Here is a 17,209-nt window from a genome sequence, read left to right on the forward strand (position 1 = left end):
CTATTGCCTTCGGCAAGGATAGCAGATATAGCTAGATAAATACACCTTACGGTGCCCCAGGCCAACCGTGGTAATCAAAACATGAGCATGCTTTTGCAACATGTGTCTCCATGTAAGTTCAGAATTGCCTTTAGCATAGTATTTTAGGCAGCAACTATCACTCAGTCAGAGAGTGGCAGATAAACCCTTTAGGGAAAGCCCGAACTCCTTATGATAGGATTCAGGATCTTCTGTGCTCTTGGTTTCAACCTTTTTCCCAGCTTTGTCCTCTAGTATTGTTTTTTTAATAAATTTATTTAGTTATTTATATTTTATTTTTGGCTGCATTGGGTCTTCATTGCTGCGCATAGGCTTTCTCTCATTGCGGCGAGCGGGGGCTACTCTTCGTTGTGGTGCACGGGCTACTCAGTGAGGTGGCTTCTCTTGTTGCGGAGCATGGGCTCTAGGCATGAGGGCTTCAGTAGTTGTGGCATGCAGGCTCAGTAGTTGTGGCTCGCGGGCTCTAGAGCACAGGCTCAGTAGTTGTGGCGCACAGGCTTAGTTGCTCCGCAGCATGTGGGATCTTCCCAGATCAGGGCTCAAACCCGTGTCCCCTGCATTGGCAGGCGGATTCTTAACCACTGCGCCACCAGGGAAGTCCCTGTCCTCTAGTATTGATACATTCTTTCATATGTGCTCTGATCCAGCCACATGTACCATGAACTTCCATACTTCTTTGACTCTGAGTTTATACTTTGTTCATGTTGTACCCTCAGCCAGAAATACTTTCTTTTCTCTTCCTGTTGAGATGCCAGTCATCATTCAAGGCTCAGCCTAAACATTCCCTCTTGTGAAGCTTTCTTCAAGCTTTCATGCCAGATTTAGCCATTCTTGTCTATTTTAGCATTTTATTCTGCCTTATATTACATAATTGTTTATGTCTCTCCCCCACTCCTTAGTGTGTGTGTTCCCTGAATGCAAGATCTGTGTTTTATTGATTTTTTTTTCTATCCTGCACAGCATCTAGTACATACTAGACTCCTAATTTTAAAGAAAATTTAATCGAGTCTAGTCCATTCCCTTTGTTTTTCGGATGAGGAAACGGAGGCTTAGAGGAAAAGGTCAGGTGTTCATTCGGGGATTTGTTGAGTCTCAGATGTTTGAGACGCCGAGGCTGGAGTGAACAGCAGGCAATTGAGATGTGGTTGGGCTGGCAACGTGACTTAGAGAAGATGGAGGGGCAGAAGATGCAAACACCATGCAAGCCAGGGGAGATAAAGAAGAAAAGGATTCTGTGAAATGCCTACTTTTGTGGGCAGAAGAAAAGACTCAGTGAAGCAAAAGTGGAAAGACACCCAAGAGAGGAAGGAGTTTCATGAAGCAGGTCCTCTATTGTCATGTGAGGCAAAGAGGTTGAGACCAAGGAGGACTTGAGAAAAGGCACTTGGAATTGGTGAGTACAGGCTGGTCCTGTGGGCAGCCGTCCACCCATTTGTAAATAGTTACCTTAGAAATGTTTGTGTGTGAAGAGTTGTGTGCATGGACGTTATGGCATCAGAGAAGATTGGGAAACAGCTCGCCAGTAGCAGAATGGTAAATCCAGCCAGTGGAGTATTGTGCAGCTTTTAAAAGGGAGGCTGATCTCTGTATTCCCTTTGAAAGATATTCACAGTATATTGTTAAAATTTTAAAAAAAAGACAAACTGCAGAACATTATGTATGATAGGAACCCATTTCCTAAGAAAACAAACCACAGCCCCTTGTATATGTGCGTGTTTCTGAGCACGTTGTAAAAGCCTAGAAGAATGTGTACCCAGTAGTGTTTACTCCTGAGTGATTAGGGAGAGGGGGGGACACCCTCACTTTATACTTAACACATTTCTGTATTGCTTGAATTTGGTGTGAGTACAAATTTCTTGAGTAATTAAGAAGAAATATTTTTGTAAAGAAAGAAAGGAGATGGTTGGCAGCCTGGGAGAGCAGTTTCAGTAGAAGAGAGTCAGCGGATGAAGGAAGCCGACTCAAGAGAGAAGATCTGGCAACTGAGAAAGCATCATGTGTTCGGGAGGCTGTGCCCACAGGGGCCTTGCTGCCTGTGTGGCTGGTGGGAGAGGAGCAAGGGGCACAGAGAGACGCTAGAGTAAGGCAGCAACCCCATGGCCAGGAGGTTCAGCTGAACGGGGAGGGATCAAGTAGAAGAGTAGCAAGGTGGCCTAGAGGCAGGCAGAGGCTGATGAAGAAGGAATTAAACAAGCAAACCAAAGTGGGCGTGTGTATATAAGGGGGGCAAGGGAGAGGATGGGGTCGGGGGAGAGACTGGCGGGGGGCCCAGCTGCAGTGGGAGCAGAGCACACTCATAGCTGTAAGGAAACATCCGCATGAGGCAAAGAGTAGCGCAGTTGAGAAAGGGACAAATTAAATATCAATTTTAGGAGTAGAGAAGCTTCCCCCCAAAGGATGAGATCTCAGGCCAGTTAAGCCTCCAGTAGAGTGCTTGGGGCAGAGGCTGGACTAGCTAATTGCCTTCTCTGACTAACCGAGGGTTAAGAAAGCCCCTCTTTAAGTTTTGCTGGCCAAAAATGTTTTGGCAGTGGCAGAGTTATCTTAATGGCTCAGAGAATAGTCTGGTGAGTGACCAAAATGGGATTTCTGTGGCTTTGCAGGCCTCCAAGTTGAGTTATCTGCTGGACCTGTCACTAAGCTTGGGACTAAAGGTGGAGATGGAGAAGGCGGAGGCCAGGAGTCCTCAACGCTGGCTGCACCTATAGTCATTAAGGAAGCTTTTAAAAATACCAATACCTGTTGCCCTCACCCCATTCTTATCTAATTGTATGGGCTGGGGGCCTGGACACCAGCAATTTTTCAGGCCCCTCAAGTGATTTTAGTATGCAACTAGGATTAGAAGCCACAAGTGTAGAAGACGGGATTAAATGTGTTCTGAGCCTAGACCGGCCCTCGGAAGCTTGTGTGTTTGTGTGCGTGTGTGTGTGTGTATTTAACACTATTTCAGTACACGTATTTTGTCCTGTGTATTCCCAAAGCCTGTGGGTGCATCACTAGTATAGCGCTCATCCCACTGTGTGCTAGTTAGTTGCTAGCCTATCAGGGGAGATCTAAGATCTAGGATGTAAAATTCAGGAGTTACTCAATAATAGTAACTGTGCTTACTGGGCCTCACACTGGGTCAGGTTAACTGACTCACCCTGACTCACTCATAGGACGAGTGCCAGCACTAGGCCCAGGTCTGCCCCTTTTGCAGTACAGAGCAGAGCGCCTGGCACCTACGTGTTCAATCATTGTCGCGTGAAGTGACAAGGAGCTTTGTTTTCTTGTGCAATGCTGCTTTTTATTAAAAGCCCGGAAATGGTAAAATCTGACATATTTGAAAAGTTTGGTGGGAGAGAGGCTTGCGAACTGCCTGGCATGTGAAAAGCTTATGATATGCCAGGCACTGTGCGGCGAATCTGTATCACTCAGCATCTATTATGCAATTACTCTGAGCCGAGCATCATGCTTGGGACTGTGAGATACACAAGGAAAATCAGATACGGTTTCTGCTCCCCAGGGAGCTTATTATCAAGGCTCAGTTATAGTCTAATTACTGCATTTTTATGTGGAGAACTTACAACAGGAAAACGATAAGAGGTCAGAGGGCCTTTGAAGATCCTGTAATTCAAACCCTTCATTTTGCAGTGAGGGAAAGAAGCCCAGAGCGGGAAGCGACTTGCCCAAGGTCACACCACTTGGGACGGGGCAGAGCCGGGGCTGGCGTGCCGGCTGTCTCTCTTTGAGGTCCTTTTACAGTGTTCTGTTGATCAGTTGAAGGACAAGTGAACCGCATGGCCCATGTTAAAACTTTAACTAGAATTCCGCTTTGTGCTTTATGCTCCCAGCTTCCTTACGGTTGAGGGAGGGGAGTTGCATTTTAGTCTTTCTTAAAACCTTGCCTGGAGAGGGCCAGCACTGGTTACCACTGGAATTATAGCTCAGGCCCAAGAGGCCTTAAAGATGGCTCATTTTCCCTTTACTGAAACAGCCACTGACTCTAACCCCTCTGTGTCTAATTATGGTACTTTTTCTACTCTTTCTAAGGGGCTTTCCCAAGCTTAGTAGGTTTATGCCTTTTCTGCCTCAGTCGCTCCTGTGTGTGTGTGTGTGTGTGTGTGTGTGTGTGTGTGAAGCTTACCTTAGAGGAAGGAGGTGTTATGTACGGTCCTGAGAACTAGTGCAGTGGGACGGGTTCCTAGTGGTGCCAGCATCAGGCTCCCACGTCCAAAATTCAGTTCCAAGTCTGGGGCTTTCTATGAAGAGTCAGGTGTAATTCAAGGTAGAGATTCTGGGTTGCTCTTCCCTGAGCCCCTTCCCCACACAGACAGGGTGCAGGGAGCTGACAGCTCGGCCTTCCGCTGTGTCAGGTTGTGGTAATAGTCACAACTAATATTGATTGAACACCCTGTGGGATCAATGCTGTTATTGGCATTTCTGTTTCACAGGTGAAGATAACAAGATTCAGAGAGGTTAGGTAACATGGCCAAGGTCATACAGCTAGAAAGTGGCCAAGCTGGTATGGACAGCTAGGTCCGCCTGACTCCAAGGCTGGTCTTGTTAACTATTAGGCTAGTAGAGTTTGTCATTTAAAGAGGTTACCAATGACATTCTTCATATCGATGAAGAACTATCTGCCAGTTTTCTGCAAGCCCATTTAAAGAACTACTCAGACGGGAAGAGTCCCACGTAGTAGAGTTCTGTTTCACTGTGGGGCGGACTGTATCGGGAGACCTGCCAGTCACCAGCACTGCAGGGTCAAGTAAGTCACTTCCCATCTCTGGGATTCACTTTCCACATCTGTAAATGAGGGTTGGACCAGATGATGGGTAAGATCCCTCCCAGCTCATACATTTAATGACACTTGGGTTCATTTCTCACTTCCTGGCAGAATGGAAAAGTCAAGGAACTGGATGAGGGATAGAATGCATCAGAAGTGTGAAAGGGGAGAATCTCATAATGCTCCCAGGAGCTTCCTGGATGGGTCAATTAACCTCAGATGGCTTTATCATGCTTTAGGCAGTTACACATTGGTTCTGGTTTTCCTCAGGAATTTATAAAGAAATAGTTTCTTTTCAGTTAGCTCCTTCCCCACATCAAAAATTACCAGCTTTCTTAAAGTGGCTGTTATTTAATTTCAGCCCTTTGTAGTCTCTGAAAGTATTTCTAAAGATCAAGTAAAGACTGAAAGGGTAACAGGGCACTTAAATCTGGGGTGCTCATATTTTATTGGTCTGGGTTAGAATTACTAGAATTTGTGTTCTGTTTTGCAAGAGGGCTTTGGGAGACGGTGGTTTCTAGAAGAGAAGCAATCTAAACGGCAGGTTGTACGTGCAACTTTTATCTCCCTTCAGAGTTTAAGAGCAGGTAGATCCGTAACTAGGTCTAGTGTAGTTGACCTTGCATTTATCTGTTTCGTCATCAAAAAATCATCTTGTATTCAAGAACACTTAAGGTTAATAATCTATAAAACCTGTGTGATGCTGCAGTTAGAATGGTAACTTTGATCTTAAAAAGTATTTTTATGTTATCCTTGGGGTGTGTGGACATGTGTGTTCTTGAACCTGGGGGCTCTTATTTTGGATCGTACGGGTATATCAATCAACTTGCATCAGGCAGGGCCCTGAGGGGCTGCCCCCAAAGCCAGGCTCTGGTTTCCTCTTCTGCCCATTAAGATTAGGTACTGCCATTAGGAGGAACAAAATTATTTACTTGGGGACAGGAAGGGGAAGCCCTGACATACAGAAGGAGTTAGGGGCTTCCCTGGTGGCACAGTGGTTAAGAGTCTGCCTGCCAGTGCAGGGGACACAGGTTCAAGCCCTGGTCCGGGAAGATCCCACATGCTGCAGAGCAACGAAGCCCGTGCGCCACAACTACAGAGCCTGCGAGCCACAACTACTGAGCCCACATGCCACAACTACTGAAGCCCGTGCACCTAGAGCCCGTGCTCTGCAGCAAGAGAAGCCACTGCAGTGAGAAGCCCGCGCGGGGTCAGTAGTTGTAGCGCACGGGCTTAGTTGCTCCACGGCATGTGAGATCTTCTCAGACCAGGGCTCGAACCCATGTCCCCTGCATTGGCAGGTGGATTCTTAACCACTGTGCCACCAGGGAAGTCCCTTTCTGTGGGTTTTTAAAAAATATTGCTCAGTCATGCCACAAAATGGCAGCAGCATTTTATCTGCTGCCACTTTACATAAACACTAACTTGGATACCCTTCTGTTTTGCTGATTTTTCAGTCTTCTATTCACATAATGATTATTTGCATTCCCATTGGAATTGTGGTCTCTGGTCTCAGAAGGAGAATTGAAATCCATAGCTTCATTCACATAGTACCCACTTCCCTCCTTTATTTCTTTCTCTTTCTAGCTTGGTGCAGGGCTTTGCAGACAGATCTGGGTTTGAAGCTAATTTCTGTCACTCATGAGCTCTGTGCTTTAAGTAAGTCACCTAATCACTGTCTCATTTGTAAAATGGGGCTAAGAATTCTATCTCATCAGGTTATAGAAAGAATTTAAATGAGTTAATATTGGTGAAGCCTTGAGAAGAGTGCATGGAACGTAATAGATGCTCAAAAAATATTAGTTACTGTCTATCCCCTTCCCCCCAAGAAGTGGAGCCAGTAACAAATAACAGCCTTTCTTCGAATATCTCCAGAAGCTCTCCTGGCATTAGTCTGCCCTAAGGGGCTGAGGTTTGCTTTGTCTTTTGATGATGAAGAGTAACCAACCAGAACTCTGGATTTCAACCTCACAGGAAGCTTGAAGTTGTTGACTTTTGCTGCCAGTTAAAAGAGTTGGGAAGATTGGGGTGGAAATCTCCAGAGAAAAAGTGTGTGTTTTTGCTAATTGCGCTGTAGACAGCAGGGTGTATGAGTAATGAGCTGTATGTTGCCTGTGGGAGTTCAGTGCCCAGCCTAAGGGACGACATGGGTGAGTTTCATTGGCTCCTATGACAGGTGGTTCCCTGATTTTTTACCCTTGAGATGTTTTGGAGTCCAATAGTTTGAACCTTGGGGCTCTTGATAACAGGCCTGTTAATTACTTCTTCACAGTGATAATAACAGCTTGCATTTATTTAGCTCTTACTTTGTTCCAGGCACTGGTCTAAGTGCTTTCCATGTATTAACTCATTTAATCCTCCCAAGAAGTCTAAAAGGTAGGGCACAGAACAGCTAAATACTGATAGCTTGCCAAAGTCTCACAGCTGGTGGTGGATCTGGTTTTAGAAACTAGGCAGTCTGACACCAGAACCAGGGCCTTCACCAACTCTTCTGTAAAGTCTCTAGTGTTTTTTTTTTTAATTTCTCTTTTTTAACTTAACACGTTGTAATTGTTAGTTGCTGGTGTCCAGAAATGCAGTTGATTTTTGCTCATTTTTTTGTAGCCAGCAACATTGCTGAATGCTTTTAAATTAATTATAATTAATTTATCTGAGGATTCTTTTGGATTCTCTATGTTGGTAATCATAATCTACAACGAATGAGACTTTTGTCTCTTCCTTTGCAGTCATTTTATTTTTAATATCATTTTCTTGCCTTACCTTTCTGGTTAAGACCACTAGTATAATGTTCAGTAGAAGTGGCAATAGTGAGTACCCTTGTCTTTTCCCCTGTCTTAAAGGATATGCTTTCAGTGTTTCACTGGTAAGTATGGTGTTTGGTGTAAATCTTTTTGGCATCTTTTATCAGACAATAGAAATTCCCTTCTATCCTGAGTTTGCTGAGTTGTTTTTTGTTAATCATGAATGGATGTTGCTTTTTATCAAAGGCTTTTTCTTCGTCTATTGAGATGATCATATTGCTTTTGTTCTGTAATCTTTCAGTGTGGTAAATTATGTTGATTTTCTAATATTAAACCAGCTTTGCATTCCTGAAATTGGATGACCTCGATCATGATGCATTATCTTTCTTGTTCCTGGATATGGTTTGCTAGTATTTGATTTGGTGTTTTTACAACTACGTTCATGAATGAATATGGCTCTGGTTTTCGTTTCTCATACTGTCCCTGTCAGGTTTTGGTATTTATGCTAGCTTCATAAACTGGGTTGGGTAGTGCTTCCTCTTTTTTCTAAACTCTGGAATAGTTTGCTTGAGATTGGAGTTATTTGTTTCTTGAATGCTTGCTAGAACTTGCCAGTAAAACTATCAGGGCTTTGGTGTCTTCCTGTGGAAAGATTTTGGACTACTGATTCAGTTTCTTTCATGATGATAGGAATTTTCAAGTATTCTGTGTCTTCTTTAATTAGTGTTGGTAGTTTGTTTTTCTGAGAATGTGACCATTTTGCCTAAACTTTCATATTTATTGGTTAAAAATTGTTAATAGCCTCTTAACTATAAAAACTGCAGATACTGGGCTTCCCTGGTGGCGCAGTGGTTGAGAATCTGCCTGCCAATGCAGGGGACACGGGTTCGAGCCCTGGTCTGGGAAGATCCCACATGCCACGGAGCAACTGGGCCCGTGAGCCACAATTACTGAGCCTGCGCGTCTGGAGCCTGTGCTCCGCAACAAGAGAGGCCGCGATGGTGAGAGGCCCGCGCACCGCGATGAAGAGTGGTCCCCACTTGCCGCAACTAGAGAAAGCCCTCGCACAGAAACGAAGACTCAACACAGTCATAAATAAATAAATAAATAAATAAATAAAAGAACGTGAATTTCTAAAAAAAAAAAAAAAAAACTGCAGATATTAAAAAGATAACCCCCTTTTCATTCATAACATTACTTATTTTTGAAAAATAAATCTCAACAGAAATTTATAAGTTTTATTTACTGTCTCTTGTAGGAAGCAATTTGGGCTTTGTCAGTCCTCTCTATAGTATGTTAGTCTTCTGTTTTGTTAATTTATGCTAATTTAAAAAATTGTTTTTTAAACCAGTTTAAAATACTTTATGTTTTCTTTGAGTTTTATCTCTTGTTCTTTTTCTAACTTAAGTCAGATGCTTAGCTCATTTATTTTCAGACTTTATTTGACTATAAGCATTAAAGGCTAATAATTTTGAGCTACCTACTGCTTTAGCTAGATCCCACAGATTTTGGTATGTAGTATTTTGTTGTGTTGTTCAGTTCCAAGTATTTTATAATTTCCATTGTGATTTCTTAACCCATGGGATGTTTCAAAGGATTTAAAAAAATTTTTCTAAACATTTCTAAAGTTATTTTGTTGCTGATTTCTAACTTAATAACATTGTGATCAGGGAGTGTGGTCTCTGTGGTCTGGTTCTTTGAAATTTGATGAGACTTGCTTTGTGGCCCAGCATGAGGCCAGTGTCCACTAGATCAGCCTTGTTAATTTTGCTGCTCTTTGACAGCCTTACCCAATTTTTCATCTGCTTACTCTGTCAATTGTTGGGAGAGTTGTTAAAATTTACCACCACAAAGGTGGATTTATCTAGTTCTTCTTTTAGTTCTGTCAACTTTTAGTTTATATATTTTGAAGCTATGTTATTAGGGGTAGTAAGTTACTTTTTACATTTCTTTGTTAGGTCCATTGACCAAATGTTCAATATAGGCGTTCCCATTGCAACTTAGCCTGTAGATAGATTAGTAAGGGTGACTTGGTGAAAGCAGAAGCATCCCTCTAGGTGGGCTGGGTAAATTAGATTTTGAGCTCCAGGGAAGAAAGACATTTAAATCAGAATTGCACCTTCCCAGTTATAGAATTAAATTCTTAAAGCAATTTGACTTTGCCAAACAAAATTAACACCCTCATATCCTCAAGTGCCAGAGGCTTTTTGTCATCATTAAAACAGTTTTGAAAGCTGTATTCCTTTTGGGTTGGGCGAGAGGTTGGGAAGGAGAGCTTTATTTCTCTTGGGCCTTATAGACATTACTATTGGTTGGTCAGACAGTTTTCAGACCCTTAGGCATTCTGCTTCTTACTGCCTAGCGTTTTCAGTGGGACCTGGTTCAAATCCTGTTAACCTCTCTGCCTTTTAGTTTCAATGGTAATTATGTGGGTAGTACTCATTCTCCTTCCACTTGACAGGGGTGAGGTGTGCAGAAATTGAGATAATAGTTGCATAGGGATTCTAAATAATTAATCAGCTCCTCCGCTCACTCTGCAGAAAGAAAATCAAGTCTGTGGGAGACAAGCGCTCACGAGGACCAAGCAACAGAAATGATGGCAACGACTACACCTTTTATTAGATTTTCGAATAGAATCAGACCACATGAAGCTGGAAGTCATACAGAGAGACAAATTACATTTGGTCACATTTGGGTGGGAATAGAACTTTTCAGCTCCAGCTCTTGAGCCGGTGTGGTTCTGTGAAATCTCATTTTCAGGCTCTGTTAGGGCAGCCCCGTATTCCGATCGTATTTCTGAAATAAGCACTCTGAGCTGGTCCTCTTCACTAATGCCTCCTTCCCTCCCAGAGAGTTTCAAAGAAGGGGGAGCAGGTGAGCCAGTTAGGACCAACTTTCATTATTATTATCTTTTGATTATAGAAGTAACATATGATCATACATAAAAAACCTTAAAAACAGGAATGGATAAAGAAAAAAGGAAATTTCCTGGGAATCCATCTCCTCAACCCCGTTTTTTTCTTTTTAAAGACTTTGGCTAATGTCAAAGGATCTCTCCTCCCCACCCTCTGGTCCTTTCCTTCCAATTTGCTTTTATTACCGAAGTTTAGTGCCAAAGAAATTTCAACCTAATTGCGGGGGCAGGGGGAAGGGGGGCTCTAGCTTCTACAGAATATGGCTGTATGAAATAAAGGCCAGGGCTTACGAACTGGATTTGGAAACAACAGTTATTCATCCTTATTTAAAAATGGATAAACTGTAAGGCAGGGAATAAGATTTTAGGTACCCACATCCTGATCTAGCTGTGTTTATGTCTTAGGGGATGGGTGGGCAAGAGGTACAGTCCAAATTAGACCATTTCTGCGAAACTGCTTTGTAAACTAACGTGCTCTACAAATATGAGATTAGCATGAATGTTGTTGCTGACTCTGGGAGGGGCAGTGTTGTGTGTTTATCTAAACAGTTAATATGTGTCAGTGGGCCGTTGCACAAGCAACTAGCAAAATGGTATCCTGTGCCTCAGTTGTTCCTTCTATTTGCAATTCCAAAGCTTATTTAATCGCCCTCAGCAGCTTAATATATACCTCATTAATAGGGTAGAGAAGCAGAACTTGGCCTTAGAGGAGAAAGATCAGAACAAGTGTAACTTACTACTGATGTGCACAGTTAAATAACCCACTCGATGTAGGGAGTTGAAGAAGCATATAAGAAAGCGTCACCTAGTGCTGCCTCAAACACAGTAAAGTGGGTGACAGCACTCTATAAACCGTAAAGCTGGGTAATAATGCAAAGGATTGTTGTCATCACGACTGGGGAGATTGGCTGTCACCCAGCGACTGTGATATGCTTCCAGGCAATTCCACAGGGGTCTCATAAGCCCCTTTCCTGTACAGGTGCTAGAAAGTGCCACAGAAATACAAGCTCCTGATGACTGTAAAAGCCAGGCAGCTAAATTTAATAAGACATTTGTCAAGAAGATGGCAGATAATGACCAATTTTTGGTAGACAGATAGTTGTCTGCAGAAATAAAGCCTGTATTGAACTATTTTGGAGTGGGAAGAAGCATTGCTATGACAACAAATTACTTATATTTGATTTAGAAGAAGGAGAGCGGTGCAGCTTAATGGTTCAGAAAGCTCGTGAGAACAATTGTTGGCACCGGGTATATGTTAAAATGTGAAATGTTAAGTATGATCTGTTAAATAATTGATCACCTCAGTGCATTCTGTATCCAATCTCTCTCATGAACCAATAAAATACAATGTAATTCAATTTTTAAAAAACTGCTAGCAGAGTTACATGCAAATTGTTCTGTTTTATAAAGTACCCCAAATGAAATTCCCAACTTTAATTTGCTGAAATCCAAATATTATCATGTGTTTAAAAGGGGGGGAAAAAAAACAACCAAAACCCAGAGACCTATTTACTGTGTTTTTATTGCATCCAGACCTGAAATTATGGTAGTTTGGAGTTTCTCATTCTGTAGATGATTAATCTTCTTTGTGATTGGTTGTGTGCTTATTTGCAAGGAAACTAGTCTTCAGACCATTACCATCCTTTCACTGTGTTCATTCCTGAGAGAATGTGTAAACAGTGGTTTGTACGAACTGGTTATTTGCAGTACATCTGGGGAAGTAGGCCTGAGGCAGGTGGTGAGAGCACAGATAACCTGGAGAAAGCCTGTAGACAGGAGGCTTTCTCTTAGAGAAACAGGTCTTTCCTCTTTCTAAAGATAAAATCAGGTGGACCATATTCCCTGGAGATAGGATTTAGGGCCTTGGCCACATTCTAAGGGTGGGTAGATCTAGGAACTCCTTAAGGACTCTTGAGACAGAAGCTTCTAATACTTTTTATTCTTTCCTTTTGTGCCTTTCCCTCCCCCTCCTCCCCCCCCCTTTACCCAATGTCATCTCCCTGTGTCCTTCTAGAAAAGAAAAGAAAAGAAAAGTAAGAGACAGGAAAAAGCTTGGAAAATGGAGGACTGATTTCACGAATACAGGATTACTACCCTGAACTTTCAAACTGTCTCTCCAGGCAAAAGTCACAAATTTGCATATGGCCTCCGCCTTTCTGTCTCGGAAAAAATTTGGTTGGTCATTACTACAGGGAAGAGACCATTTCGTAGGGTTTATTCAGAGGAGGAAGTTTGAAAACAATGACAAGCCACCTCTTAAGTTAACCTTCCCCTTTAAATGAGGAGTGACCCAGAGTCACAGCTGCTGATGAATCACAGACTTTGCCTGGCATACAGTTTAAATTCCATCCTCTTAAATGATCTGGTGTTCTGTGTTTTACTGGTGGACATCATGTCAGATCATGTCCTGTCCTCCTCAGAAACTTCTAGTGCTCCCAGTAACTTGTAGAATAAAATCTGAAGTTGTTAGCCTGTTCCTCTGGCCTTTCACAATGTGGAAATAGACATTTTAGAAAAAGATTGCAAATGTAATACCTACTCATTTTAGAAAATTTGGAAGATACAAGGGTTGGCAACCTTTTTATGTAAAGGGCCAGATAGTAAATACTTTTGTCTTTGTCACTACTACTCAACTCTGCCATTGTAGCACAGAATCAGCCACAGACATGACAATACAGAATAAACACGTGTGTTTGTGTTCCAATAAAACTATAGACAAGTCAGTCAGTAGGTCAGATTTGGTTTGTGGGCCATAGTTTGCTGAGCCCTGGTATGGAGAATAAAAATCGCCCATAATCTTGTTACCAGAGTGTTAACATTTTTGCTTAACTTTCCTCTTTCTACTCATATTGTTTTTTTTTAATTTAATTTAATTTATTTTTTATACAGCAGGTTCTTATTATCTGTATCATACACTGTAGTGTATATATGTCAATCCCAATCTCCCAGTTCATCCCACCCCACCTTCCCCCCTAGGTATCCATACGTTTGTTCTGTATGCCTGTGTCTCTATTTTGCTTTGCAAATATGTTCATCTGTATCATTTTTCTAGATCCCATATATAAGTGATATTATATGATATTTGTTTTTCTCGTTCTGACTTACTTCACTCTATATGACAGTCTCGAGTTCCATCCACGTATCTGCAAATGACTCAATTTCGTTCCTTTTTATGGCTGAGTAATATTCCATTGTATATATGTGCCACATCTTCTTTATCCATTCGTCTGTTGATGGGCATTTAGGTTGCTTCCATGACCTGGCTATTGTAAGTAGTGCTGCAATGAACATTGGGGTGCATGTGTCTTTTTGAATTATGGTTTTCTCTGGGTATATGCCTAGTGGTGGGATTGCTGGGTCATATGGTAATTCTATTTTTAGTTTTTTAAGGAACCTCCATACTGTTCTCCATAGTGGCTGTATCAGTTTACATTCCCACCAACAGAGCAAGAGGTTTCCCTTTTCTCCACACCCTCTCCAGCATTTGTTGTTTGTAGATTTTCTGTTGATGCCCATTCTAACTGGTGTGAGGTGATACCTCATTGTAGTTTGGATTTGCATTTCTCTAATAATTAGTGATGTTGAGCAGCTTTTCATGTGCCTCTTGGCCATCTGTATGTCTTCTTTGGAGAAATGTCTATTTAGGTCTTCTGCCCATTTTTTAATTGGGTTGTTTGTTTTTTTGATATTGAGCTGCATGAGCTATTTATATATTTTGGAGATTAATCCCTTGTCCGTTGATTCGTTTGCAAATATTTTAACCATTCTGAGGGTTCTCTTTTCGTCTTGTTTATGGTTTCTTTTGCTGTGAAAAAGCCTTTAAGTTTCATTAGGTCCCATTTGTTTATTTTTGTTTTTATTTCCATTACTCTAGGAGGTGGGTCAAAAAATCTTGCTGTGATTTATGTCAAAGAGTGTTCTTCCTATGCTTTCCTCTAAGAGTTTTATAGTGTCTGGACTTACATTTAGGTCTCTAATCCATTTTGAGTTTATTTTTGTGTATGGTGTTAGGGAGCGTTCTAATTTCATTCTTTTACAGGTAGCTGTCCAGTTTTCCCAGCACCACTTATTGAAGAGACTGTCTTTTCTCCATTGTATATCCTTGCCTCCTTTGTCATAGATTAGTTGACCTAGGTGCATGGGTTTATCTCTGGGCTTTCCATCCTCTTCCATTGATCTATATTTCTGTTTTAGTGCCAGTACCATATTGTCTTGATTGCTGTAGCTTTGTAGTATAGTCAGAAGTAAGGGACTCTGATTCCTCCAGTTCCGTTTTTTGTTTTTGTTTTGTTTTTTTCTCAAGATTGCTTTGGCTATTCGGGGTCTTTTGTGTCGCCATACAAATTTTAAGATTTTTTTATTCTAGTTCTGTAAAAAATGCCATTGGTAATTTGATAGGGATTGCATTGAATCTGTAGATTGCTTTAGGTAGTATAGTCATTTTCACAATATTGATTCTTGCAATCCAAGAACATAGTATATCTCTCTATCTGTTTGTATCATCTTTGATTTCTTTCATCAGTGTCTTATAGTTTTCTGAGTAGAGATCTTTTACCTCCTTAGGTAGGTTTATTCCTAGGTATTTTATTCTTTTTGTTGCAGTGGTGAATGGGATTGTTTCCTTAATTTCTCTTTCTGATTTTTTGTTGTTAGTGTATAGGAATGCAAGAGATTTCTGTGCATTAATTTTCTGTCCTGCAACTTGACCAAATTCATTGATTATCTCTAGTAGTTTTCTGTTGGCATCTTTAGGTTTATCTATGTATAGTATCATGTCATCTGCAAACAGTGACAGTTTTACTTCTTCTTTTCCAATTTGGACTCCTTTTATTTCTTTTTCTTCTCTGGTTGCCATGGCTAGGACTTCCAAAACTATGTTGAATAAGGTGGCGAGAGTGGACATCCTTGTCTAGTTCCTCATCTTAGAGGAAATGCTTTCAGTTTTTCACCATTGAGAATGATGTTTGCTGTGGGTTTTTCGTATTTGGCCTTTATTATGTTGAGGTAGGTTCCCTTTGTGCCCACTTTCTGGAGAGTTTTTATCATAAATGGGTGTTGAATTTTGTCCAAAGCCTTTTCTGCATCTATTGAGATGATCATATGGTTTTTATTCTTCAATTTGTTCATATGGTGTATCACATTGATTGATTTGTGTATATTGAAGAACCCTTGCATCCCTGGGATAAATCCCACTTGATCATGGTGTATGATCCTTTTAATGTGTTGTTGGATTCTGTTTGCTAGTATTTTGTTGAGGATTTTTGCACCTATATTCATCAGTGAAATTGGTTTGTAGCTTTCTTTTTTTGTAGTATCTTTGTCTGGTTTTGGTATCAGGGTGATGGTTGCCTCATAGAATGCATTTGGGAGTGTTCCTTCCTCTGCAATTTTTTGGAAGAGTTTGAGAAGGATGGGTATTAGCTCTTCTTTAAATGTTTGATAGAATTCACCTGTGAAGCCATCTGATCCTGGACTTTTGTTTGTTGGAAGATTTCTAATCACAGTTTTAATTTCACTACTTGTGATTGGTCTGTTCATATTTTCTATTTCTTCCTGGTTCAGTCTTGGAAGGTTATACCTTTCTAGGGATTTGTCTATTTCTTCCAGGTTGTCCATTTTATTGGCATAGAAGTTGCTTGTAATAGTCGCTTATGATGCTTTGTATTTCTGCGGCGTCCATTGTAACTTCTCCTTTTTCATTTCTAATTTTATTGATTTGAGTCCTCTCCCTCTTTTCCTTGATGAGTATGGCTGAAGGTTTATCAGTGTTGTTTATCTTCTCGAACCAGCTTTTGGTTTTATTGATCTTTGCTATTGTTTTCTTTGTTTCTATTTCATTTATTTCTGCTCTGATCTTTATGATTTCTTTCCTTCTACTAACTTTGGGTTTTGTTTGTCCTTCTTACTCTAATTCCTTTAGGTGTAAGGTTAGATTGTTTATTTGAGATTTTTCTTGTTTCTTGAAGTTGGACTGTATTGCTATAAACTTCGCTCTTAGAACTGCTTTTGCTGCATCCCATAGGTTTTGGATCGTCGTGTTTTCATTGTAATTTGTCTCTAGGTATTTTTCTATTTCCTCTTTGATTTCTTCAGTGATCACTTGGTTATTTAGTAATGTATTGTTTAACCTCCACGTGTTTGTGTTTTTTACGGTTTTTTTGCTCTAATTAATTTCTTTTTCTTTTTCTTTTTTAAAATAAATTTATTTATTTTATTTTATTTATTTATTTTCAGCTGCATTGGGTCTTCATTGCTGTGCATGGGCTTTCTCTAGTTGTGGTGAGCGGGGACCCCTCCTCCTTGCAGTGCACGGGCTTCTCATTGCGGTGGCTTCTCTTGTTGTGGAGCACGGGCTCTAGGTGCATGGGCTTTCAGTAGTTGTGGCCCGCCGGCTCAGTAGTTGTGGCCCGCGGGCTCTAGGGTGCAGGCTCAGTTGTTGTGACACATGGGCTTAGTTGCTCTGTGGCATGTGGGATCTTCCTGGACCAGGGCTCGAACCTGTGTCCCCTGCATTGGTAGGCAGATTCTTAACCAGTGCACCACCCGGGAAGTCCCTCTGTAATTGATTTCTAATCTCATAGCGTTGTGGTCGGAAAAGATGCTTCATATTTCAATTTTAAGTTTACTGAGGCTTGATTTGTGACCCAAGATGTGATCTATACTGGAGAATGTTCCCTGTGCACTTGAGAAGAAAGTGTAATCTGCTGTTTTTGGATGGAATGTCCTATAAATATCAATTAAATCTATCTG

The 17,209-nt window shown here is 41.2% G+C and overlaps 1 protein-coding gene across 16 annotated transcripts in view; it reads left to right on the forward strand.

The window, feature by feature from the left end:
• The window catches only part of TMEM164 (transmembrane protein 164), a 162,914-nt gene that overhangs the window by 16,106 nt on the left and 129,599 nt on the right, over window positions 1–17,209 (forward strand). For 4 of the 16 annotated variants that reach the window (XM_007181290.3, XM_057538755.1, XM_057538753.1 and 1 more), the window contains exon 1: window positions 1,000–1,432. The exons of the other annotated variants lie outside the window; for them this stretch is intronic. The gene's annotated coding sequence lies outside the window, so the exon portion shown is untranslated. Of the gene's footprint in view, window positions 1–999; window positions 1,433–17,209 lie in introns of those variants that run through there. 16 annotated transcript variants of the gene reach the window in all.

This window comes from Balaenoptera acutorostrata, chromosome X, assembly GCF_949987535.1.
Source record: "Balaenoptera acutorostrata chromosome X, mBalAcu1.1, whole genome shotgun sequence".
NCBI classification, from domain to species: Eukaryota; Metazoa; Chordata; class Mammalia; order Artiodactyla; family Balaenopteridae; genus Balaenoptera; species Balaenoptera acutorostrata.